Genomic DNA, 26,230 nt, shown 5'->3' with positions numbered 1-26,230 from the left:
GCCTGGGAATGTGGGGGGTGCCTGCCAGGCTCCTTTCACAGCCCTGCTCCGAAGCTGCGAACGTCTGCAGATAGCTGGCAGCCAGAAGGTTCTAGCCTGGAAAGCTCTTGCTCAGCCTCATCTGGCCATGGCACTGCTTGCACAGAGCCACAGAGTGGAGCTGCTTGCTTGTCTTGCCACCTCAAACTTCAAACGTAGCTTGGGAATGGGAGGTGCCTGACAGACTCCACTTGCAGCCCTGCTCCGAAGATGCTAACGTCTGTAGATAGCTGGCAGGCAGAAGGGGCTAGCCTGGAAAGCTGTTGCTCAGCCTCATCTGCCCATGTCACTGCTCGCACAGAGCCACAGACAATTTCGCTGCTTGCTTGTCTTGACAACTTAAACTTCAAACGTAGCCTGGGAATGGGGGGGGTGCCTGCCAGGCTCCTGTCACAGCCCTGCTCCGAAGATGTGAACGTCTGCAGATAGCTGGCAGCCAGAAGGGGCTATCCTGGAAAGCTCTTGCTCAGCCTCATCTGCCCATGGCACTGCTCGCACAGAGCCACAGAGTGGAGCTGCTTGCTTGTCTTGCCACCTCAAACTTCAAACGTAGCCTGGGAATGAGGGGGTGCCTGACAGACTCCACTTGCAGCCCTGCTTGGAAGATGCGAACGTCTGTAGATAGCTGGCAGGCAGAAGGGGCTAGCCTGGAAAGCTCTTGCTCAGCCCCATCTGCCCATGGCACTGCTCGCACAGAGCCACAGAGTGGAGCTGCTTGCTTGTCTTGCCACCTCAAACTTCAAACGTAGCCTGGGAAAGGGGGTGCTTGCAGACTCCACTTGCAGCCCTGCTTGGAAGATGCGAACGCCTGCAGATAGGTGGCAGCCAGAAGGGGCTATCCTGGAAAGCTGTTGCTCAGCCTCATCTGCCCATGGCACTGCTCGAATAGAGGCACAGAGACTGGCGCTGCTTGCTTGTCTTGCCACCTCAAACTTCAAACGTAGCCTGGGAATGGGGGGGGGTGCCTGCCAGACTCCACTTGCAGCCCTGCTCGGAACAAGCTAACGTCTGCAGATAGGTGGCAGCCAGAAGGGGTTAGCCTGGAAAGCTCTTGCTCAGCCTCATCTGCACATGACACTACTCGTACAGAGCCACAGACACTGGAGCTGCTTGCTTGTCTTGCCACCTCAAACTTCAAACGTAGCCTGGGAATGGTAGGGGTGCCTGCCAGACTTCGCTTGCAGCCCTGCTCCGAAGATGCGAACGTCTGCAGATAGCTGGCAGCCAGAAGGGGCTAGCCTGGAAAGCTGTTGCTCAGCCTATTCTGCCCATGGCACTGCTCGAATAGAGGCACAGAGACTGGGGCTGCTTGCTTGTCTTGCCACCTCAAACTTCAAACGTAGTCTGGGAAAGGGGGTGCCTGCCAGACTCCACTTGCAGCCCTGCTCCGAAGATGCGAACGTCTGCAGATAGCTGGCAGGCGGAAGGGGCTGGCCTGGAAAGCTGTTGCTCAGCCTCATCTGCCCATGGCACTGCTCGAATAGAGGCACAGAGACTGGGGCTGCTTGCTTCTCTTGCCACCTCAAACTTCAAACGTAGCCTGGGAATGGGGGGGGTGCCTGCCAGACTCCACTTGCAGCCCTGCTCGGAACATGCTAACGTCTGCAGATAGGTGGCAGCCAGAAGGGGCTAGCCTGGAAAGCTCTTGCTCAGCCTATTCTGCCCATGGCACTGCTCGCACAGAGCCACAGACACTGGCGCTGCTTGCTTGTCTTGCCACCTCAAACTTCAAACGTAGCCTGGGAATGGGGTGTGCCTGCTTGATTCCACTTGCAGCCCTGCTCCGAAGATGCGAACGTCTGCAGATAGCTGGCAGCCAGAAGGTGCTAGCCTGGAAAGCTGTTGCTCAGCCCCGTCTGCCCATTGCACTGCTCGCACAGAGCCACAGAGACTGGAGCTGCTTGCTTGTCTTGCTGCCTCAAACTTCAAACGTAGCCTGGGAATGGGGTGTGTCTGCCAGGCTCGTTTCGCAGCCCTGCTCCGAAAAAGCAAACGTCTGCAGATAGCTGGCAGCCAGAAGGGGCTAGCCTGGAAAGCTGTTGCTCAGCCTCATCTGCCCATGGCACTGCTCGAATAGAGGCACAGACACTGGAGCTGCTTGCTTGTCTTGCCACCTCAAACTTCGAACGTAGTCTGGCAATGGGGGGTGCCTGCCAGACTCCCCTTGCAGCCCTGCTTTGAAGATGCGAACGTCTGCAGATAGCTGGCAGCCAGAAGGGGCTAGCCTGGAAAGCTGTTGCTCAGCCTCATCTGCCCATGGCACTGCTCGAATAGAGGCACAGAGACTGAAGCTGCTTGCTTGTCTTGCCACCTCAAACTTCAAATGTAGCCTGGGAATGGGGGGGGTGCCTGCCAGACTCCCCTTGCAGCCCTGTACCGAAGATGCGAACGTCTGCAGATAGGTGGCAGCCAGAAGGGGCTAGTCTGGAAAGCTCTTGCTCAGCCTCATCTGCCCATGGCACTGCTCGAATAGAGGCACAGAGACTGGAGCTTCTTGCTTGTCTTGCCACCTCAAACTTCAAACGTAGCCTGGGAATGGGGGGTGCCTGCCAGACTCCACTTGCAGCCCTGCTCCGAAGATGCGAACACCTGCAGATAGCTGGCAGGCAGAAGGGGCTAGCCTGGAAAGCTGTTGCTCAGCCTCATCTGCCCATGGCACTGATCGCACAGAGCCACAGACACTGGCGCGGCTTGCTTGTCTTGCCACCTCAAACTTCAAACGTAGTCTGGGAATGGTAGGGGTGCCTGTCAGACTTCGCTTGCAGCCCTGCTCCGAAGATGCGAACGTCTGCAGATAGCTGGCAGCCAGAAGGGGCTAGCCTGGAAAGCTGTTGCTCAGCCTCATCTGCTTATGGCACTGCTCGCACAGAGCCACAGACACTGGCGCTGCTTGCTTGTCTTGCCACCTCAAACTTCAAACGTAGCCTGGGAATGGTAGGGGTGCCTGTCAGACTTCGCTTGCAGCCCTGCTCCGAAGATGCGAACGTCTGCAGATAGCTGGCAGCCAGAAGGGGCTAGCCTGGAAAGCTGTTGCTCAGCCCCATCTGCCCATTGCACTGCTCGCACAGAGCCACAGAGACTGGAGCTCCTTGCTTGTATTGCCACCTCAAACTTCAAACGTAGCCTGGGAATGGGGTGTGTCTGCCAGGCTCGTTTCGCAGCCCTGCTCCGAAAAAGCAAACGTCTGCAGGTAGCTTGCAGCCAGAAGGGGCTAGCCTGGAAAGCTGTTGCTCAGCCTCATCTGCTCATGGCACTGCTCGAATAGAGGCACAGAGACTGAAGCTGTTTGCTTGTCTTGCCACCTCAAACTTCAAACGTAGCCTGGGAATGGGGGGGGTGCCTGCCAGGCTCCTTTCACAGCCCTGCTCCGAAGCTGCGAACGTCTGCAGATAGGTGGCAGCCAGAAGGGGCTAGCCTGGAAAGCTGTTGCTCAGCCTCATCTGCCCATGGCACTGATCGAATAGAGGCACAGAGACTGGAGCTGCTTGCTTGTCTTGCCACCTCAAACTTCAAACGTAGCCTGCGAATGGGGGGTGCCTGACAGACTCCACTTGCAGCCCTGCTCGGAAGATGCGAACGTCTGCAGATAGCTGGCAGGCAGAAGGGGCTAGCCTGGAAAGCTCTTGCTCAGCCCCATCTGCCCATGGCACTGCTCGCACAGAGCCACAGAGACTGGCGCTGCTTGCTTGTCTTGACACCTCAAAATTCAAACGTAGCCTGGGAATGGGGGGGGGGGGTGCCTGCCAGACTCCACTTGCAGCCCTGTACCGAAGATGCGAAAGTCTGCAGATAGGTGGCAGCCAGAAGGGGCTAGCCTGGAAAGCTGTTGCTCAGCCTCATCTGCCCATGGCACTGCTCGAATAGAGGCACAGAGACTGGAGCTGCTTGCTTGTCTTGCCACCTCAAACTTCGAACGTAGCCTGGGAATGGGCTGGTGCCTGCCAGACTCCACTTGCAGCCCTGCTCCGAACATGCGAACGTCTGCAGATAGCTGGCAGCCAGAAGGGGCTAGCCTGGAAAGCTCTTGCTCAGCCTCATCTGCCCATGGCCCTGCTCGCACACAGCCATAGAGAGTGGAGCTGCTTGCTTGTCTTGACACCTTAAACTTCAAACGTAGCCTGGGAATGGGGAGGGTGCCTGCCAGGCTCCTTTCACAGCCCTGCTCCGAAGATCCGAATGTCTGCAGATAGGTGGCAGCCAGAAGGGGCTAGCCTGGAAAGCTGTTGCTCAGCCTCATCTGCCCATGGCACTGCTCGCACAGAGCCACAGAGACTGGCGCTGCTTGCTTGTCTTGCCACCTCAAACTTCAAACGTAGCCAGGCAATGGTAGGGGTGCCTGCCAGAATTCGCTTGCAGCCCTGCTCCGAAGATGCGAACGTCTGCAGATAGCTGGCAGCCAGAAGGGGCTAGCCTTTAAATATGTTGCTCAGCCTCATCTGCCCATGGCACTGCTCGAATAGAGGCATAGAGACTGAAGCTGCTTGCTTGTCTTGCCACCTCAAACTTCAAACGTAGCCTGGGAATGGGGGGGTGCCTGCCAGGCTCCTTTCACAGCCCTGCTCCGAAGATGCGAACGTCTGCACATAGGTGGCAGCCAGAAGGGGCTAGTATGGAAAGCTGTTGCTCAAACACATCTGCCCATGGCACTGCTCGAACAGAGGCACAGAGACTGGAGCTGCTTGCTTGTCTTGCCACCTCAAACTTCAAACGTAGCCTGGGAATGGGTGGGTGCCTGCCAGTCTCCACTTGCAGCCCTGCTCCGAAGCTGCGAACGTCTGCACATAGGTGGCAGCCAGAAGGGTTAGTCTGGAAATCTCTTGCTCAGCCTATTCTGCCCATGGCACTGCTCTTATAGAGGCACAGAGACTGGCGCTGCTTGCTTGTCTTGCCACCTCAAACTTCAAACGTAGCCTGGGAATGGGGGGGGTGTCTGCCAGGCTCCTTTCACAGCCCTGTTCCGAAGATCCGAATGTCTGCAGATAGGTGGCAGCCAGAAGGGGCTAGCCTGGAAAGCTCTTGCTCAGCCTCTTCTGCCCATGACACTGATCGTACAGAGCCACAGAGACTGGAGCTGCTTGCTTGTCTTGCCACCTCAAACTTCAAACGTAGCCTAGGAATGGGTGGGGTGTCTGCCAGTCTCCTTTCACAGCCCTGCTCCGAAGCTGCGAACGTCTGCAGATAGCTGGCAGCCAGAAGGGGCTAGCCTGGAAAGCTGTTGCTCAGCCTCATCTGCCCATGGCCCTGCTCGCACGGAGCCACAGAGACTGGTTCTGCTTGGTTCTCTTGAAATCTTAAACTTCAAACGTAGCCTGGGAATGGGGGGGGTGCCTGCCAGGCTCCTTTCACAGGCCTGCTCCGAAGATCCGAATGTCTGCAGATAGGTGGCAGCCAGAAAGGTCTATCCTGGAAAGCTGTTGCTCAGCCTCATCTGCTCATGGCACTGCTCGAATAGAGGCACAGACACTGGAGCTGCTTGCTTGTCTTGCCACCTCAAACTTCGAACGTAGTCTGGCAATGGGGGGTGCCTGCCAGACTCCCCTTGCAGCCCTGCTTTGAAGATGCGAACGTCTGCAGATAGCTGGCAGCCAGAAGGGGCTAGCCTGGAAAGCTGTTGCTCAGCCTCATCTGCCCATGGCACTGCTCGAATAGAGGCACAGAGACTGAAGCTGCTTGCTTGTCTTGCCACCTCAAACTTCAAATGTAGCCTGGGAATGGGGGGGGTGCCTGCCAGACTCCCCTTGCAGCCCTGTACCGAAGATGCGAACGTCTGCAGATAGGTGGCAGCCAGAAGGGGCTAGTCTGGAAAGCTCTTGCTCAGCCTCATCTGCCCATGGCACTGCTCGAATAGAGGCACAGAGACTGGAGCTTCTTGCTTGTCTTGCCACCTCAAACTTCGAACGTAGCCTGGGAATGGGGGGTGCCTGCCAGACTCCCCTTGCAGCCCTGCTTCGAAGATGCGAACGTCTGCAGATAGCTGGCAGGCAGAAGGGGCTAGCCTGGAAAGCTCTTGCTCAGCCTCATCTGCCCATGGCACTGCTCGCACAGAGCCACAGAGTGGAGCTGCTTGCTTGTCTTGCCACCTCAAACTTCAAACGTAGCCTGGGAATGGTAGGGGTGCCTGACAGACTCCACTTGCAGCCCTGCTCCGAAGATGCTAACGTCTGTAGATAGCTGGCAGGCAGAAGGGGCTAGCCTGGAAAGCTGTTGCTCAGCCTCATCTGCCCATGTCACTGCTCGCACAGAGCCACAGACACTTTCGCTGTTTGCTTGTCTTGACAACTTAAACTTCAAACGTAGCCTGGGAATGGGGGGGGTGCCTGCCAGGCTCCTTTCACAGCCCTGCTTCGAAGATGTGAACGTCTGCAGATAGCTGGCAGCCAGAAGGGGCTAGCCTGGAAAGCTCTTGCTCAGCCTCATCTGCCCATGGCACTGCTCGCACAGAGCCACAGAGTGGAGCTGCTTGCTTGTCTTGCCACCTCAAACTTCAAACGTAGCCTGGGAATGAGGGGGTGCCTGACAGACTCCTTTCACAGCCCTGCTTCGAAGATGTGAACGTCTGCAGATAGCTGGCAGCCAGAAGGGGCTAGCCTGGAAAGCTCTTGCTCAGCCTCATCTGCCCATGGCACTGCTCGCACAGAGCCACAGAGTGGAGCTGCTTGCTTGTCTTGCCACCTCAAAACTTCAAACGTAGCCTGGGAAAGGGGGTGCTTGCCAGACTCCACTTGCAGCCCTGCTTGGAAGATGCGAACGCCTGCAGATAGCTGGCAGGCAGAAGTGGCTATCCTGGAAAGCTGTTGCTCAGCCTCATCTGCTTATGGCAGTGCTCTAATACAGGCACAGACACTGGAGCTGCTTGCTTGTCTTGCCACCTTAAAATTCAAACGTAGCCTGGGAATGGGGGGTGCCTGCCAGACTCCACTTGCAGCCCTGTACCGAAGATGCGAACGTCTGCAGATAGCTGGCAGCCAGAAGGGGCTAGCCTGGAAAGCTGTTGCTCAGCCTCATCTGCCCATGGCACTGCTCGCACAGAGGCACAGAGACTGGGGCTGCCTGCTTGTCTTGCAACCTCAAACTTCAAACGTAGCCTGGGAATGTGGGGGGTGCCTGCCAGGCTCCTTTCACAGCCCTGCTCCGAAGCTGCGAACGTCTGCAGATAGCTGGCAGCCAGAAGGTTCTAGCCTGGAAAGCTCTTGCTCAGCCTCATCTGGCCATGGCACTGCTTGCACAGAGCCACAGAGTGGAGCTGCTTGCTTGTCTTGCCACCTCAAACTTCAAACGTAGCTTGGGAATGGGAGGTGCCTGACAGACTCCACTTGCAGCCCTGCTCCGAAGATGCTAACGTCTGTAGATAGCTGGCAGGCAGAAGGGGCTAGCCTGGAAAGCTGTTGCTCAGCCTCATCTGCCCATGTCACTGCTCGCACAGAGCCACAGACAATTTCGCTGCTTGCTTGTCTTGACAACTTAAACTTCAAACGTAGCCTGGGAATGGGGGGGGTGCCTGCCAGGCTCCTGTCACAGCCCTGCTCCGAAGATGTGAACGTCTGCAGATAGCTGGCAGCCAGAAGGGGCTATCCTGGAAAGCTCTTGCTCAGCCTCATCTGCCCATGGCACTGCTCGCACAGAGCCACAGAGTGGAGCTGCTTGCTTGTCTTGCCACCTCAAACTTCAAACGTAGCCTGGGAATGAGGGGGTGCCTGACAGACTCCACTTGCAGCCCTGCTTGGAAGATGCGAACGTCTGTAGATAGCTGGCAGGCAGAAGGGGCTAGCCTGGAAAGCTCTTGCTCAGCCCCATCTGCCCATGGCACTGCTCGCACAGAGCCACAGAGTGGAGCTGCTTGCTTGTCTTGCCACCTCAAACTTCAAACGTAGCCTGGGAAAGGGGGTGCTTGCAGACTCCACTTGCAGCCCTGCTTGGAAGATGCGAACGCCTGCAGATAGGTGGCAGCCAGAAGGGGCTATCCTGGAAAGCTGTTGCTCAGCCTCATCTGCCCATGGCACTGCTCGAATAGAGGCACAGAGACTGGCGCTGCTTGCTTGTCTTGCCACCTCAAACTTCAAACGTAGCCTGGGAATGGGGGGGGGTGCCTGCCAGACTCCACTTGCAGCCCTGCTCGGAACAAGCTAACGTCTGCAGATAGGTGGCAGCCAGAAGGGGTTAGCCTGGAAAGCTCTTGCTCAGCCTCATCTGCACATGACACTACTCGTACAGAGCCACAGACACTGGAGCTGCTTGCTTGTCTTGCCACCTCAAACTTCAAACGTAGCCTGGGAATGGTAGGGGTGCCTGCCAGACTTCGCTTGCAGCCCTGCTCCGAAGATGCGAACGTCTGCAGATAGCTGGCAGCCAGAAGGGGCTAGCCTGGAAAGCTGTTGCTCAGCCTATTCTGCCCATGGCACTGCTCGAATAGAGGCACAGAGACTGGGGCTGCTTGCTTGTCTTGCCACCTCAAACTTCAAACGTAGTCTGGGAAAGGGGGTGCCTGCCAGACTCCACTTGCAGCCCTGCTCCGAAGATGCGAACGTCTGCAGATAGCTGGCAGGCGGAAGGGGCTGGCCTGGAAAGCTGTTGCTCAGCCTCATCTGCCCATGGCACTGCTCGAATAGAGGCACAGAGACTGGGGCTGCTTGCTTCTCTTGCCACCTCAAACTTCAAACGTAGCCTGGGAATGGGGGGGGTGCCTGCCAGACTCCACTTGCAGCCCTGCTCGGAACATGCTAACGTCTGCAGATAGGTGGCAGCCAGAAGGGGCTAGCCTGGAAAGCTCTTGCTCAGCCTCATCTGCGCATGGCACTGCTCGCACAGAGCCACAGACACTGGCGCTGCTTGCTTGTCTTGCCACCTCAAACTTCAAACGTAGCCTGGGAATGGGGTGTGCCTGCTTGATTCCACTTGCAGCCCTGCTCCGAAGATGCGAACGTCTGCAGATAGCTGGCAGCCAGAAGGTGCTAGCCTGGAAAGCTGTTGCTCAGCCCCGTCTGCCCATTGCACTGCTCGCACAGAGCCACAGAGACTGGAGCTGCTTGCTTGTCTTGCTGCCTCAAACTTCAAACGTAGCCTGGGAATGGGGTGTGTCTGCCAGGCTCGTTTCGCAGCCCTGCTCCGAAAAAGCAAACGTCTGCAGATAGCTGGCAGCCAGAAGGGGCTAGCCTGGAAAGCTGTTGCTCAGCCTCATCTGCCCATGGCACTGCTCGAATAGAGGCACAGACACTGGAGCTGCTTGCTTGTCTTGCCACCTCAAACTTCGAACGTAGTCTGGCAATGGGGGGTGCCTGCCAGACTCCCCTTGCAGCCCTGCTTTGAAGATGCGAACGTCTGCAGATAGCTGGCAGCCAGAAGGGGCTAGCCTGGAAAGCTGTTGCTCAGCCTCATCTGCCCATGGCACTGCTCGAATAGAGGCACAGAGACTGAAGCTGCTTGCTTGTCTTGCCACCTCAAACTTCAAATGTAGCCTGGGAATGGGGGGGGTGCCTGCCAGACTCCCCTTGCAGCCCTGTACCGAAGATGCGAACGTCTGCAGATAGGTGGCAGCCAGAAGGGGCTAGTCTGGAAAGCTCTTGCTCAGCCTCATCTGCCCATGGCACTGCTCGAATAGAGGCACAGAGACTGGAGCTTCTTGCTTGTCTTGCCACCTCAAACTTCAAACGTAGCCTGGGAATGGGGGGTGCCTGCCAGACTCCACTTGCAGCCCTGCTCCGAAGATGCGAACACCTGCAGATAGCTGGCAGGCAGAAGGGGCTAGCCTGGAAAGCTGTTGCTCAGCCTCATCTGCCCATGGCACTGATCGCACAGAGCCACAGACACTGGCGCGGCTTGCTTGTCTTGCCACCTCAAACTTCAAACGTAGTCTGGGAATGGTAGGGGTGCCTGTCAGACTTCGCTTGCAGCCCTGCTCCGAAGATGCGAACGTCTGCAGATAGCTGGCAGCCAGAAGGGGCTAGCCTGGAAAGCTGTTGCTCAGCCTCATCTGCTTATGGCACTGCTCGCACAGAGCCACAGACACTGGCGCTGCTTGCTTGTCTTGCCACCTCAAACTTCAAACGTAGCCTGGGAATGGTAGGGGTGCCTGTCAGACTTCGCTTGCAGCCCTGCTCCGAAGATGCGAACGTCTGCAGATAGCTGGCAGCCAGAAGGGGCTAGCCTGGAAAGCTGTTGCTCAGCCCCATCTGCCCATTGCACTGCTCGCACAGAGCCACAGAGACTGGAGCTCCTTGCTTGTATTGCCACCTCAAACTTCAAACGTAGCCTGGGAATGGGGTGTGTCTGCCAGGCTCGTTTCGCAGCCCTGCTCCGAAAAAGCAAACGTCTGCAGGTAGCTTGCAGCCAGAAGGGGCTAGCCTGGAAAGCTGTTGCTCAGCCTCATCTGCTCATGGCACTGCTCGAATAGAGGCACAGAGACTGAAGCTGTTTGCTTGTCTTGCCACCTCAAACTTCAAACGTAGCCTGGGAATGGGGGGGGTGCCTGCCAGGCTCCTTTCACAGCCCTGCTCCGAAGCTGCGAACGTCTGCAGATAGGTGGCAGCCAGAAGGGGCTAGCCTGGAAAGCTGTTGCTCAGCCTCATCTGCCCATGGCACTGATCGAATAGAGGCACAGAGACTGGAGCTGCTTGCTTGTCTTGCCACCTCAAACTTCAAACGTAGCCTGCGAATGGGGGGTGCCTGACAGACTCCACTTGCAGCCCTGCTCGGAAGATGCGAACGTCTGCAGATAGCTGGCAGGCAGAAGGGGCTAGCCTGGAAAGCTCTTGCTCAGCCCCATCTGCCCATGGCACTGCTCGCACAGAGCCACAGAGACTGGCGCTGCTTGCTTGTCTTGACACCTCAAAATTCAAACGTAGCCTGGGAATGGGGGGGGGGGGTGCCTGCCAGACTCCACTTGCAGCCCTGTACCGAAGATGCGAAAGTCTGCAGATAGGTGGCAGCCAGAAGGGGCTAGCCTGGAAAGCTGTTGCTCAGCCTCATCTGCCCATGGCACTGCTCGAATAGAGGCACAGAGACTGGAGCTGCTTGCTTGTCTTGCCACCTCAAACTTCGAACGTAGCCTGGGAATGGGCTGGTGCCTGCCAGACTCCACTTGCAGCCCTGCTCCGAACATGCGAACGTCTGCAGATAGCTGGCAGCCAGAAGGGGCTAGCCTGGAAAGCTCTTGCTCAGCCTCATCTGCCCATGGCCCTGCTCGCACACAGCCATAGAGAGTGGAGCTGCTTGCTTGTCTTGACACCTTAAACTTCAAACGTAGCCTGGGAATGGGGAGGGTGCCTGCCAGGCTCCTTTCACAGCCCTGCTCCGAAGATCCGAATGTCTGCAGATAGGTGGCAGCCAGAAGGGGCTAGCCTGGAAAGCTGTTGCTCAGCCTCATCTGCCCATGGCACTGCTCGCACAGAGCCACAGAGACTGGCGCTGCTTGCTTGTCTTGCCACCTCAAACTTCAAACGTAGCCAGGCAATGGTAGGGGTGCCTGCCAGAATTCGCTTGCAGCCCTGCTCCGAAGATGCGAACGTCTGCAGATAGCTGGCAGCCAGAAGGGGCTAGCCTTTAAATATGTTGCTCAGCCTCATCTGCCCATGGCACTGCTCGAATAGAGGCATAGAGACTGAAGCTGCTTGCTTGTCTTGCCACCTCAAACTTCAAACGTAGCCTGGGAATGGGGGGGTGCCTGCCAGGCTCCTTTCACAGCCCTGCTCCGAAGATGCGAACGTCTGCACATAGGTGGCAGCCAGAAGGGGCTAGTATGGAAAGCTGTTGCTCAAACACATCTGCCCATGGCACTGCTCGAACAGAGGCACAGAGACTGGAGCTGCTTGCTTGTCTTGCCACCTCAAACTTCAAACGTAGCCTGGGAATGGGTGGGTGCCTGCCAGTCTCCACTTGCAGCCCTGCTCCGAAGCTGCGAACGTCTGCACATAGGTGGCAGCCAGAAGGGTTAGTCTGGAAATCTCTTGCTCAGCCTATTCTGCCCATGGCACTGCTCTTATAGAGGCACAGAGACTGGCGCTGCTTGCTTGTCTTGCCACCTCAAACTTCAAACGTAGCCTGGGAATGGGGGGGGTGTCTGCCAGGCTCCTTTCACAGCCCTGTTCCGAAGATCCGAATGTCTGCAGATAGGTGGCAGCCAGAAGGGGCTAGCCTGGAAAGCTCTTGCTCAGCCTCTTCTGCCCATGACACTGATCGTACAGAGCCACAGAGACTGGAGCTGCTTGCTTGTCTTGCCACCTCAAACTTCAAACGTAGCCTAGGAATGGGTGGGGTGTCTGCCAGTCTCCTTTCACAGCCCTGCTCCGAAGCTGCGAACGTCTGCAGATAGCTGGCAGCCAGAAGGGGCTAGCCTGGAAAGCTGTTGCTCAGCCTCATCTGCCCATGGCCCTGCTCGCACGGAGCCACAGAGACTGGTTCTGCTTGGTTCTCTTGAAATCTTAAACTTCAAACGTAGCCTGGGAATGGGGGGGGTGCCTGCCAGGCTCCTTTCACAGGCCTGCTCCGAAGATCCGAATGTCTGCAGATAGGTGGCAGCCAGAAAGGTCTATCCTGGAAAGCTGTTGCTCAGCCTCATCTGCTCATGGCACTGCTCGAATAGAGGCACAGACACTGGAGCTGCTTGCTTGTCTTGCCACCTCAAACTTCGAACGTAGTCTGGCAATGGGGGGTGCCTGCCAGACTCCCCTTGCAGCCCTGCTTTGAAGATGCGAACGTCTGCAGATAGCTGGCAGCCAGAAGGGGCTAGCCTGGAAAGCTGTTGCTCAGCCTCATCTGCCCATGGCACTGCTCGAATAGAGGCACAGAGACTGAAGCTGCTTGCTTGTCTTGCCACCTCAAACTTCAAATGTAGCCTGGGAATGGGGGGGGTGCCTGCCAGACTCCCCTTGCAGCCCTGTACCGAAGATGCGAACGTCTGCAGATAGGTGGCAGCCAGAAGGGGCTAGTCTGGAAAGCTCTTGCTCAGCCTCATCTGCCCATGGCACTGCTCGAATAGAGGCACAGAGACTGGAGCTTCTTGCTTGTCTTGCCACCTCAAACTTCGAACGTAGCCTGGGAATGGGGGGTGCCTGCCAGACTCCCCTTGCAGCCCTGCTTCGAAGATGCGAACGTCTGCAGATAGCTGGCAGGCAGAAGGGGCTAGCCTGGAAAGCTCTTGCTCAGCCTCATCTGCCCATGGCACTGCTCGCACAGAGCCACAGAGTGGAGCTGCTTGCTTGTCTTGCCACCTCAAACTTCAAACGTAGCCTGGGAATGGTAGGGGTGCCTGACAGACTCCACTTGCAGCCCTGCTCCGAAGATGCTAACGTCTGTAGATAGCTGGCAGGCAGAAGGGGCTAGCCTGGAAAGCTGTTGCTCAGCCTCATCTGCCCATGTCACTGCTCGCACAGAGCCACAGACACTTTCGCTGTTTGCTTGTCTTGACAACTTAAACTTCAAACGTAGCCTGGGAATGGGGGGGGTGCCTGCCAGGCTCCTTTCACAGCCCTGCTTCGAAGATGTGAACGTCTGCAGATAGCTGGCAGCCAGAAGGGGCTAGCCTGGAAAGCTCTTGCTCAGCCTCATCTGCCCATGGCACTGCTCGCACAGAGCCACAGAGTGGAGCTGCTTGCTTGTCTTGCCACCTCAAACTTCAAACGTAGCCTGGGAATGAGGGGGTGCCTGACAGACTCCTTTCACAGCCCTGCTTCGAAGATGTGAACGTCTGCAGATAGCTGGCAGCCAGAAGGGGCTAGCCTGGAAAGCTCTTGCTCAGCCTCATCTGCCCATGGCACTGCTCGCACAGAGCCACAGAGTGGAGCTGCTTGCTTGTCTTGCCACCTCAAAACTTCAAACGTAGCCTGGGAAAGGGGGTGCTTGCCAGACTCCACTTGCAGCCCTGCTTGGAAGATGCGAACGCCTGCAGATAGCTGGCAGGCAGAAGTGGCTATCCTGGAAAGCTGTTGCTCAGCCTCATCTGCTTATGGCAGTGCTCTAATACAGGCACAGACACTGGAGCTGCTTGCTTGTCTTGCCACCTTAAAATTCAAACGTAGCCTGGGAATGGGGGGTGCCTGCCAGACTCCACTTGCAGCCCTGTACCGAAGATGCGAACGTCTGCAGATAGCTGGCAGCCAGAAGGGGCTAGCCTGGAAAGCTGTTGCTCAGCCTCATCTGCCCATGGCACTGCTCGCACAGAGGCACAGAGACTGGGGCTGCCTGCTTGTCTTGCAACCTCAAACTTCAAACGTAGCCTGGGAATGTGGGGGGTGCCTGCCAGGCTCCTTTCACAGCCCTGCTCCGAAGCTGCGAACGTCTGCAGATAGCTGGCAGCCAGAAGGTTCTAGCCTGGAAAGCTCTTGCTCAGCCTCATCTGGCCATGGCACTGCTTGCACAGAGCCACAGAGTGGAGCTGCTTGCTTGTCTTGCCACCTCAAACTTCAAACGTAGCTTGGGAATGGGAGGTGCCTGACAGACTCCACTTGCAGCCCTGCTCCGAAGATGCTAACGTCTGTAGATAGCTGGCAGGCAGAAGGGGCTAGCCTGGAAAGCTGTTGCTCAGCCTCATCTGCCCATGTCACTGCTCGCACAGAGCCACAGACAATTTCGCTGCTTGCTTGTCTTGACAACTTAAACTTCAAACGTAGCCTGGGAATGGGGGGGGTGCCTGCCAGGCTCCTGTCACAGCCCTGCTCCGAAGATGTGAACGTCTGCAGATAGCTGGCAGCCAGAAGGGGCTAGCCTGGAAAGCTCTTGCTCAGCCTCATCTGCCCATGGCACTGCTCGCACAGAGCCACAGAGTGGAGCTGCTTGCTTGTCTTGCCACCTCAAACTTCAAACGTAGCCTGGGAATGAGGGGGTGCCTGACAGACTCCACTTGCAGCCCTGCTTGGAAGATGCGAACGTCTGTAGATAGCTGGCAGGCAGAAGGGGCTAGCCTGGAAAGCTCTTGCTCAGCCCCATCTGCCCATGGCACTGCTCGCACAGAGCCACAGAGTGGAGCTGCTTGCTTGTCTTGCCACCTCAAACTTCAAACGTAGCCTGGGAAAGGGGGTGCTTGCAGACTCCACTTGCAGCCCTGCTTGGAAGATGCGAACGCCTGCAGATAGGTGGCAGCCAGAAGGGGCTATCCTGGAAAGCTGTTGCTCAGCCTCATCTGCCCATGGCACTGCTCGAATAGAGGCACAGAGACTGGCGCTGCTTGCTTGTCTTGCCACCTCAAACTTCAAACGTAGCCTGGGAATGGGGGGGGGTGCCTGCCAGACTCCACTTGCAGCCCTGCTCGGAACAAGCTAACGTCTGCAGATAGGTGGCAGCCAGAAGGGGCTAGCCTGGAAAGCTCTTGCTCAGCCTCATCTGCACATGACACTACTCGTACAGAGCCACAGACACTGGAGCTGCTTGCTTGTCTTGCCACCTCAAACTTCAAACGTAGCCTGGGAATGGTAGGGGTGCCTGCCAGACTTCGCTTGCAGCCCTGCTCCGAAGATGCGAACGTCTGCAGATAGCTGGCAGCCAGAAGGGGCTAGCCTGGAAAGCTGTTGCTCAGCCTATTCTGCCCATGGCACTGCTCGAATAGAGGCACAGAGACTGGGGCTGCTTGCTTGTCTTGCCACCTCAAACTTCAAACGTAGTCTGGGAAAGGGGGTGCCTGCCAGACTCCACTTGCAGCCCTGCTCCGAAGATGCGAACGTCTGCAGATAGCTGGCAGGCGGAAGGGGCTGGCCTGGAAAGCTGTTGCTCAGCCTCATCTGCCCATGGCACTGCTCGAATAGAGGCACAGAGACTGGGGCTGCTTGCTTCTCTTGCCACCTCAAACTTCAAACGTAGCCTGGGAATGGGGGGGGTGCCTGCCAGACTCCACTTGCAGCCCTGCTCGGAACATGCTAACGTCTGCAGATAGGTGGCAGCCAGAAGGGGCTAGCCTGGAAAGCTCTTGCTCAGCCTATTCTGCCCATGGCACTGCTCGCACAGAGCCACAGACACTGGCGCTGCTTGCTTGTCTTGCCACCTCAAACTTCAAACGTAGCCTGGGAATGGGGTGTGCCTGCTTGATTCCACTTGCAGCCCTGCTCCGAAGATGCGAACGTCTGCAGATAGCTGGCAGCCAGAAGGTGCTAGCCTGGAAAGCTGTTGCTCAGCCCCGTCTGCCCATTGCACTGCTCGCACAGAGCCACAGAGACTGGAGCTGCTTGCTTGTCTTGCTGCCTCAAACTTCAAACGTAGCCTGGGAATGGGGTGTGTCTGCCAGGCTCGTTTCGCAGCCCTGCTCCGAAAAAGCAAACGTCTGCAGATAGCTGGCAGCCAGAAGGGGCTAGCCTGGAAAGCTGTTGCTCAGCCTCATCTGCCCATGGCACTGCTCGAATAGAGGCACAGACACTGGAGCTGCTTGCTTGTCTTGCCACCTCAAACTTCGAACGTAGTCTGGCAATGGGGGGTGCCTGCCAGACTCCCCTTGCAGCCCTGCTTTGAAGATGCGAACGTCTGCAGATAGCTGGCAGCCAGAAGGGGCTAGCCTGGAAAGCTGTTGCTCAGCCTCATCTGCCCATGGCACTGCTCGAATAGAGGCACAGAGACTGAAGCTGCTTGCTTGTCTTGCCACCTCAAACTTCAAATGTAGCCTGGGAATGGGGGGGGTGCCTGCCAGACTCCCCTTGCAGCCCTGTACCGAAGATGCGAACGTCTGCAGATAGGTGGCAGACAGAAGGGGCTAGTCTGGAAAGCTCTTGCTCAGCCTCATCTGCCCATGGCACTGCTCGAATAGAGGCACAGAGACTGGAGCTTCTTGCTTGTCTTGCCACCTCAAACTTCAAACGTAGCCTGGGAATGGGGGGTGCCTGCCAGACTCCACTTGCAGCCCTGCTCCGAAGATGCGAACACCTGCAGATAGCTGGCAGGCAGAAGGGGCTAGCCTGGAAAGCTGTTGCTCAGCCTCATCTGCCCATGGCACTGCTCGCACAGAGCCACAGACACTGGCGCGGCTTGCTTGTCTTGCCACCTCAAACTTCAAACGTAGTCTGGGAATGGTAGGGGTGCCTGTCAGACTTCGCTTGCAGCCCTGCTCCGAAGATGCGAACGTCTGCAGATAGCTGGCAGCCAGAAGGGGCTAGCCTGGAAAGCTGTTGCTCAGCCTCATCTGCTTATGGCACTGCTCGCACAGAGCCACAGACACTGGCGCTGCTTGCTTGTCTTGCCACCTCAAACTTGAAACGTAGCCTGCGAATGGGGGGTGCCTGACAGACTCCACTTGCAGCCCTGCTCGGAAGATGCGAACGTCTGCAGATAGCTGGCAGGCAGAAGGGGCTAGCCTGGAAAGCTCTTGCTCAGCCCCATCTGCCCATGGCACTGCTCGCACAGAGCCACAGAGACTGGCGCTGCTTGCTTGTCTTGCCACCTCAAACTTCGAACGTAGTCTGGGAATGGGGGGTGCCTGCCAGACTCCCCTTAAAGCCCTGCTCCGAACATGCTGACGTCTGCAGATAGCTGGCAGGCAGAAGGGGCTAGCCTGGAAAGCTCTTGCTCAGCCTCATCTGCCCATGGCACTGCTCGCACAGAGGCACAGAGTGGAGCTGCTTGCTTGTCTTGCCACCTCAAACTTCAAATGTAGCCTGGGAATGAGGGGGTGCCTGCCAGACTCCACTTGCAGCCCTGCTCCGAAGACGCGAACGTCTGCAGATAGCTGGCAGCCAGAAGGTGCTAACATGGAAAGCTGTTGCTCAGCCTCATCTGCTCATGGCACTGCTCGCACAGAGCCACAGACACTGGCGCTGCTTGCTTGTCTTGCCACCTCAAACTTCAAACGTAGCCTGGGAATGGGGGGTGCCTGCTTGACTCCACTTGCAGCCCTGCTCCGAAGATGCGAACGTCTGCAGATAGCTGGCAGCCAGAAGGGGCCATCCTGGAAAGCTGTTGCTCAGCCTCATCTGCCCATGGCACTGCTCGCACAGAGCCACAGAGTGGAGCTGCTTACTTGTCTTGCCACCTCAAACTTCAAACGTAGCCTGGGAATGGGGTGTGTCTGCCATGCTCGTTTCGCAGCCCTGCTCCGAAAAAGCAAACGTCTGCAGGTAGCTTGCAGCCAGAAGGGGCTAGCCTGGAAAGCTGTTGCTCAGCCCCGTCTGCCCATTGCACTGCTCGCACAGAGCCACAGAGACTGGCGCTGCTTGCTTGTCTTGCCACCTCAAAATTCAAACGTAGCCTGGGAATGGGGGGTGCCTGCCAGGGTCGTTTCGCAGCCCTGCTCCGAAAAAGCAAACGTCTGCAGATAGGTGGCAGCCAGAAGGGGCTAGCCTGGAAAGCTCTTTCTCAGCCTCATCTGCACATGACACTACTCGTACAGAGCCACAGAGACTGGCGCTGCTTGCTTCTCTTGCCACCTCAAACTTCAAACGTAGCTTGGGAATGGTGGGGGTGCCTGCCAGACTCCACTTGCAGCCCTGCTCCGAAGATGCGAACACCTGCAGATAGCTGGCAGGCAGAAGGGGCTAGCCTGGAAAGCTGTTGCTCAGCCTCATCTGCCCATGGCACTGCTCGCACAGAGCCACAGAGTGTAGCTGCTTGCTTGTCTTGCCACCTCAAACTTCAAACGTAGCCTGGGAATGGGGGGGGTGCCTGCCAGACTTCGCTTGCAGCCCTGCTCCGAAGCTGCGAACGTCTGCAGATAGCTGGCAGCCAGAAGGGGCTAGCCTGGAAAGCTGTTGCTCAGCCCCATCTGCCCATTGCACTGCTCGCACAGAGCCACAGAGACTGGAGCTCCTTGCTTGTCTTGCCACCTCAAACTTCAAACGTAGCCTGGGAATGGGGTGTGTCTGCCAGGCTCGTTTCGCAGCCCTGCTCCGAAAAAGCAAACGTCTGCAGGTAGCTTGCAGACAGAAGGGGCTAGCCTGGAAAGCTCTTGCTCAGCCTCATCTGCTCATGGCACTGCTCGAATAGAGGCACAGAGACTGAAGCTGCTTGCTTGTCTTGCCACCGCAAACTTCAAACGTAGCCTGGGAATGGTAGGGGTGCCTGCCAGACTCCCATTGCAGCCCTGCTCCGAAGATGCGATCGTCTGCAGATAGCTGGCAGCCAGAAGGGGCTATCCTGGAAAGCTCTTGCTCAGCCTCTTCTGCACATGACACTGCTCGCACAGAGCCACAGAGACTGGAGCTGCTTGCTTCTCTTGCCACCTCAAACTTCAAACGTAGCTTGGGAATGAGGGGGTGCCTGCCAGACTCCCCTTGCAGCCCTGCTCCGAAGATGCGAACGTTTGCAGATAGGTGGCAGCCAGAAGGGGCTAGCCTGGAAAGCTCTTGCTCAGCCTCATCTGCCCATGGCACTGCTCGCACAGAGCCACAGACACTGGCGCTGCTTGCTTGTCTTGCCACCTCAAACTTCAAACGTAGCCTGGGAATGGGGGGTGCCTGCCAGACTCCAGTTGCATCCCTGTACCGAAGATGCGAACGTCTGCAGATAGCTGGCAGGCAGAAGGGACTAGCCTGGAAAGCTGTTGCTCAGCCTCATCTGCCCATGGCACTGCTCGAATAGAGGCACAGAGACTGGAGCTGCTTGCTTGTCTTGCCACCTCAAACTTCAAACGTAGCCTGGGAATGGGGGGGTGCCTGCCAGACTCCCCTTGCAGCCCTGCTCCGAAGATGCGAACGTCTGCAGATAGGTGGCAGCCAGAAGTGCCTATCCTGGAAAGCTCTTGCTCAGCCTCATCTGCTCATGGCACTGGAAGAATAGAGGCACAGAGACTGAAGCTGCTTGCTTGTCTTGCCACCTAAAAATTCAAACGTAGCCTGGGAATGGTAGGGGTGCCTGCCAGACTCCCATTGCAGCCCTGCTCCGAAGATGCGAACGTCTGCAGATAGGTGGCAGCCAGAAGGGGCTATCCTGGAAAGCTCTTGCTCAGCCTCATCTGCCCATGACACTGCTCGCACAGAGCCACAGAGACTGGCGCTGCTTGCTTGTCTTGCCACCTCAAACTTCAAACGTAGCCTGGGAATTGGGTGTGTCTGCCAGGCTCGTTTCGCAGCCCTGCTCCGAAAAAGCAAACGTCTGCAGGTAGCTTGCAGACAGAAGGGGCTGGCCTGGAAAGCTGTTGCTCAGCCTCATCTGCTCATGGCACTGCTTGAATAGAGGCACAGAGACTGGCTCTGCTTGCTTGTCTTGCCACCTCAAACTTCAAACGTAGTCTGGGAATGGGGGGTGCCTGCCAGACTCCCCTTGCAGCCCTGCTCCGAAGATGCGAACGTCTGCAGATAGCTGGCAGCCAGAAGGTGCTAACATGGAAAGCTGTTGCTCAGCCTCATCTGCTGATGGCAATGCTCGCACAGAGCCACAGACACTGGCGCTGCTTGCTTGTCTTGACACCTCAAACTTCAAACGTAGCCTGGGAATGGAGGGGGTGCCTGCCAGGCTCCTGTCACAGCCCTGCTTAGAAGATGCGAATGTCTGCAGATAGGTGGCAGCCAGAAGGGGCTAGCCTGGAAAGCTGTTGCTCAGCCTCATCTGCACATGACACTACTCGTACAGAGCCACAGAGTAGAGCTGCTTGCTTGTCTTGCCACCTCAAACTTCAAACGTAGCCTGGGAATGAGGGGGTGCCTGCCAGACTCCACTTGCAGCCCTGCTCCGAAGATGCGAACGTCTGCAGATAGGTGGCAGCCAGAAGGGGCTACCCTGGAAAGCTGTTGCTCAGCCTCATCTGCTCATGGCACTGCTCGCACAGAGCCACAGAGACTGGGGCTGCTTGCTTGTCTTGCCACCTCAAGCTTCAAACGTAGCCTGGGAATGGTAGGGGTGCCTGCCAGACTTCGCTTGCAGCCCTGCTCCGAAGATGCGAATGTCTGCAGATAGCTGTCAGCCAGAAGGTGCTAGCCTGGAAAGCTGTTGCTCAGCCTCATCTGCCCATGGCACTGCTCGCACAGAGCCACAGACACTGGCGCTGCTTGCTTGTCTTGCCACCTCAAACTTCAAACGTAGCCTGGGAATGGTAGGGGTGCCTGTCAGACTTCGCTTGCAGCCCTACTCCGAAGATGCGAACGTCTGCAGATAGCTGGCAGCCAGAAGGGGCTAGCCTGGAAAGCTGTTGCTCAGCCCCATCTGCCCATTGCACTGCTCGCACAGAGCCACAGAGACTGGAGCTCCTTGCTTGTCTTGCCACCTCAAACTTCAAACGTAGCCTGGGAATGGGGGGGGTGCCTGCCAGGCTCCTTTCACAGCCCTGCTCCGAAGCTGCGAACGTCTGCAGATAGGTGGCAGCCAGAAGGGGCTAGCCTGGAAAGCTGTTGCTCAGCCTCATCTGCCCATGGCACTGCTCGAATAGAGGCACAGAGACTGGAGCTGCTTGCTTGTCTTGCCACCTCAAACTTGAAACGTAGCCTGCGAATGGGGGGTGCCTGACAGACTCCACTTGCAGCCCTGCTCGGAAGATGCGAACGTCTGCAGATAGCTGGCAGGCAGAAGGGGCTAGCCTGGAAAGCTCTTGCTCAGCCCCATCTGCCCATGGCACTGCTCGCACAGAGCCACAGAGACTGGCGCTGCTTGCTTGTCTTGACACCTCAAAATTCAAACGTAGCCTGGGAATGGGGGGGGTGCCTGCCAGGCTCCTTTCACAGCCCTGCTCCGAAGCTGCGAACGTCTGCAGATAGCTGGCAGCCAGAAGGGGCTAGCCTGGAAAGCTGTTGCTCAGCCTCATCTGCCCATGGCACTGCTCGCACAGAGCCACAGACACGGGCGCTGCTTGCTTGTCTTGCCACCTCAAACTTCAAACGTAGCCTGGGAATGGGGGGTGCCTGCCAGACTCCACTTGCAGCCCTGCTCCGAAGATGCGAACGTCTGCAGATAGCTGTCAGCCAGAAGTGCCTATCCTGGAAAGCTCTTGCTCAGCCTCATCTGCCCATGGCACTGCTCGCACAGAGCCACAGAATGGAGCTGCTTGCTTGTCTTGCCACCTCAAACTTCAAACGTAGCCTGGGAATGGGGGGTGCCTGACAGACTCCACTTGCAGCCCTAGTCCGAAGATGCGAACGTCTGCAGATAGGTGGCAGCCAGAAGGGGCTAGCCTGGAAAGCTGTTGCTCAGCCTCATCTGCCCATGGCACTGCTCGCACAGAGCCACAGAGACTGGCGCTGCTTCCTTGTCTTGCCACCTCAAACTTCAAACGTAGACTGGGAATGGTAAGGGTGCCTGCCAGGCTCCTTTCACAGCCCTGCTCCGAAGATGCGAACGTCTGCAGATAGCTGGCAGCCAGAAGGGGCTAGCCTGGAAAGCTCTTGCTCAGCCTCATCTGCTCATGGCACTGCTCGAATAGAGGCACAGAGACTGAAGCTGCTTGCTTGTCTTGCCACCTCAAACTTCAAACGTAGCCTGGGAATGGTAGGGGTGCCTGCCAGACTCCACTTGCAGCCCTGCTCCGAAGATGCGAACGTCTGCAGATAGGTGGCAGCCAGAAGGGGCTAGCCTGGAAAGCTCTTGCTCAGCTTCATCTGCCCATGGCACTGCTCGCACAGAGCCACAGAGACTGGCGGTGCTTGCTTGTCTTGCCACCTCAAACTTCAAACGTAGCCTGGGAATTGGGGGTGCCTGCCAGACTCCCCTTGCAGCCCTGTACCGAAGATGCGAACGTCTGCAGATAGCTGGCAGCCAGAAGGGGCTAGCCTGGAAAGCTGTTCCTCAGCCTCATCTGCCCATGGCACTGCTCGCACAGAGCCACAGAGACTGGCGCTGCTTGCTTGTCTTGCCACCTCAAACTTCAAACGTAGCCTGGGAATGGGGGGGGGGTGCCTGCCAGGCTCCTTTCACAGCCCTGCTCCGAAGATCCGAATGTCTGCAGATAGGTGGCAGCCAGAAGGGGCTAGCCTGGAAAGCTGTTGCTCAGCCTCATCTGCCCATGGCACTGCTCGCACAGAGCCACAGAGTGGAGCTGCTTGCTTGTCTTGCCACCTCAAAGTTCAAACGTAGCCTGGAATTGGGGGGTGCCTGACAGACTCCACTTGAGGCCCTGTACCAAAGATGCGAACGTCTGCAGATAGGTGGCAGCCAGAAGTAGCTAGACTGGAAAGCTCTTGCTCAGCCTCATCTGCCCATGGCACTGCTTGCACAGAGCCACAGAGACTGGCGCTGCTTGCTTGTCTTGCCACCTCAAACTTCAAACGTAGCCTGGGAATGGGGGTTGCCTGCCAGACTCCCCTTGCAGCCCTTCTCCGAAGATGCGAACGTCTGCAGATAGCTGGCAGCCAGAAGGGGCTAGCCTAGAAAGCTGTTGCTCAGCCTCATCTGCTCATGGCACTGCTCGAATAGAGGCACAGAGACTGGGGCTGCTTGCTTGTCTTGCCACCTCAAACTTCAAACGTAGCCTGGGAATGGGGGGGGTGCCTGCCAGACTTCGCTTGCAGCCCTGCTCTAAGCTGCGAACGTCTGCAGATAGCTGGCAGCCAGAAGGGGCTAGCCTGGAAAGCTCTTGCTCAGACTCATCTGCCCATGGCACTGCTCGCACAGAGCCACAGACACTGGCGCTGCTTGCTTGTCTTGCCACCTCAAACTTCAAACGTATCCTGGGAATGGGGGGGGTGCCTGCCAGGCTCCTTTCACAGCACTGCTCCGAAGATGCGAACGTCTGCAGATAGCTGGCAGCCAGAAGGAGCTAGCCTGGAAAGCTGTTGCTCAGCCTCATCTGCCCATGGCAGTGCTCGAATAGAGGCACAGAGACTGGTGCTGCTTGCTTGTCTTGCCACCTCAAACTTCAAACGTAGCCTGGGAATGGTAGGGGTGCCTGCCAGACTTCGCTTGCAGCCCTGCTCCAAAGATGCGAACGTCTGCAGATAGCTGGCAGCCAGAAGGGGCTAGCCTGGAAAGCTGTTGCTCAGCCTCATCTGCCCATTGCACTGCTCGCACAGAGCCACAGACACGGGCGCTGCTTGCTTGTCTTGCCACCTCAAACTTCAAACGTAGCCTGGGAATGGGGGGTGCCTGCCAGACTCCCCTTGCAGCCCTGCTCCGAAGATGCGAACGTCTGCAGATAGCTGGCAGCCAGAAGTGCCTATCCTGGAAAGCTCTTGCTCAGCCTCATCTGCCCATGGCACTGCTCGCACAGAGCCACAGAATGGAGCTGCTTGCTTGTCTTGACACCTCAAACTTCGAACGTAGCCTGGGAATGGGGGGTGCCTGACAGACTCCACTTGCATCCCTGGTCCGAAGATGCGAATGTCTGCAGATAGGTGGCAGCCAGAAGGGGCTAGCCTGGAAAGCTGTTGCTCAGCCTCATCTGCCCATGGCACTGCTCGCACAGAGCCACAGAGTGGATCTGCTTGCTTGTCTTGCCACCTCAAAGTTCAAACGTAGCCTGGAATTGGGGGGTGCCTGACAGACTCCACTTGAGGCCCTGTACCAAAGATGCGAACGTCTGCAGATAGGTGGCAGCCAGAAGTAGCTAGACTGGAAAGCTCTTGCTCAGCCTCATCTGCCCATGGCACTGCTTGCACAGAGCCACAGACACTGGCGCTGCTTGCTTGTCTTGCCACCTCAAACTTCAAACGTAGCCTGGGAATGGGGGGTGCCTGCCAGACTCCCCTTGCAGCCCTTCTCCGAAGATGCGAACGTCTGCAGATAGCTGGCAGCCAGAAGGGGCTAGCCTGGAAAGCTGTTGCTCAGCCTCATCTGCCCATGGCACTGCTCGTACAGAGCCACAGAGTGGAGCTGCTTGCTTGTCTTGACACCTCAAACTTCAAACGTAGCCTGGGAATGGGGGGGTGCCTGCCAGGCTCCTTTCACAGCCCTGCTCCGAAGATCCGAATGTCTGCAGATAGCTGGCAGCCAGAAGGGGCTAGCCTAGAAAGCTGTTGCTCAGCCTCATCTGCTCATGGCACTGCTCGAATAGAGGCACAGAGACTGGGGCTGCTTGCTTGTCTTGCCACCTCAAACTTCAAACGTAGCCTGGGAATGGGGGGGGGGTGCCTGCCAGACTTCGCTTGCAGCCCTGCTCTAAGCTGCGAACGTCTGCAGATAGCTGGCAGCCAGAAGGGGCTAGCCTGGAAAGCTCTTGCTCAGCCTCATCTGACCATGGCACTGCTCGCACAGAGCCACAGACACTGGCGCTGCTTGCTTGTCTTGCCACCTCAAACTTCAAACGTAGCCTGGGAATGGGGGGGGTGCCTGCCAGGCTCCTTTCACAGCACTGCTCCGAAAATGCGAACGTCTGCAGATAGCTGGCAGCCAGAAGGAGCTAGCCTGGAAAGCTGTTGCTCAGCCTCATCTGCCCATGGCACTGCTCGCACAGAGCCACAGAGTGGAGCTGCTTGCTTGTCTTGCCACCTCAAACTTCAAATGTAGCCTGGGAATGGGGGGGGTGCCTGCCAGGCTCCTTTCACAGCCCTGCTCCGAAGATGCGAACGTCTGCAGATAGGGGGCAGCCAGAAGGGGCTAGCCTGGAAAGCTCTTGCTCAGCCTCATCTGCACATGACACTACTCGCACAGAGCCACAGAGACTGGAGATGCTTGCTTCACTTGCCACCTCAAACTTCAAACGTAGCTTGGGAATGGGGCCGGCCTGCCAGACTCCACTTGCAGCCCTGCTCCGAAGATGCGAACGTCTGCAGATATGTGGCAGCCAGAAGGGGCTAGCCTGGAAAGCTCTTGCTCAGCCCCATCTGCCCATGGCACTGCTCGCACAGAGTCACAGAGACTGGCTCTGCTTGCTTGTCTTGCCACCTCAAACTTCAAACGTAGCCTGGGAATGGGGGGGGTGCCTGCCAGGCTCCTTTCACAGCCCTGCTCCGAAGATCCGAATGTCTGCAGATAGGTGGCAGCCAGAAGGGGCTAGCCTGGAAAGCTCTTGCTCAGCCCCATCTGCCCATGGCACTGCTCGCACAGAGCCACAGAGACTGGAGCTGCTTGCTTGTCTTGCCACCTGAAAGTTCAAACGTAGCCTGGGAATGGGGGGTGCCTGACAGACTCCACTTGCAGCCGTGCTTCGAAGATGCGAACGTCTGCAGATAGCTGGCAGGCAGAAGGGACTAGCCTGGAAAGCTGTTGCTCAGCCTCATCTGCCCATGGCACTGCTCGCACAGAGCCACAGACACTGGCACTGCTTGCTTGTCTTGCCACCTCAAACTTCAAACGTAGCCTGGGAATGGGGGGGGTGCCTGCCAGGCTCCTTTCACAGCCCTGCTCCGAAGATCTGAATGTCTGCAGATAGCTGGCAGCCAGAAGGGGCTAGCCTGGAAAGCTGTTGCTCAGCCTCATCTGCCCATGGCAC

The sequence above is a fragment of the Opisthocomus hoazin genome, chromosome 35 (genome assembly GCF_030867145.1).
Source record: "Opisthocomus hoazin isolate bOpiHoa1 chromosome 35, bOpiHoa1.hap1, whole genome shotgun sequence".
In the NCBI taxonomy this organism is placed as follows: domain Eukaryota; kingdom Metazoa; phylum Chordata; class Aves; order Opisthocomiformes; family Opisthocomidae; genus Opisthocomus; species Opisthocomus hoazin.
The sequence above is the reverse complement of the archived record's forward strand: the minus strand, read 5'-3'. Positions refer to the sequence as shown.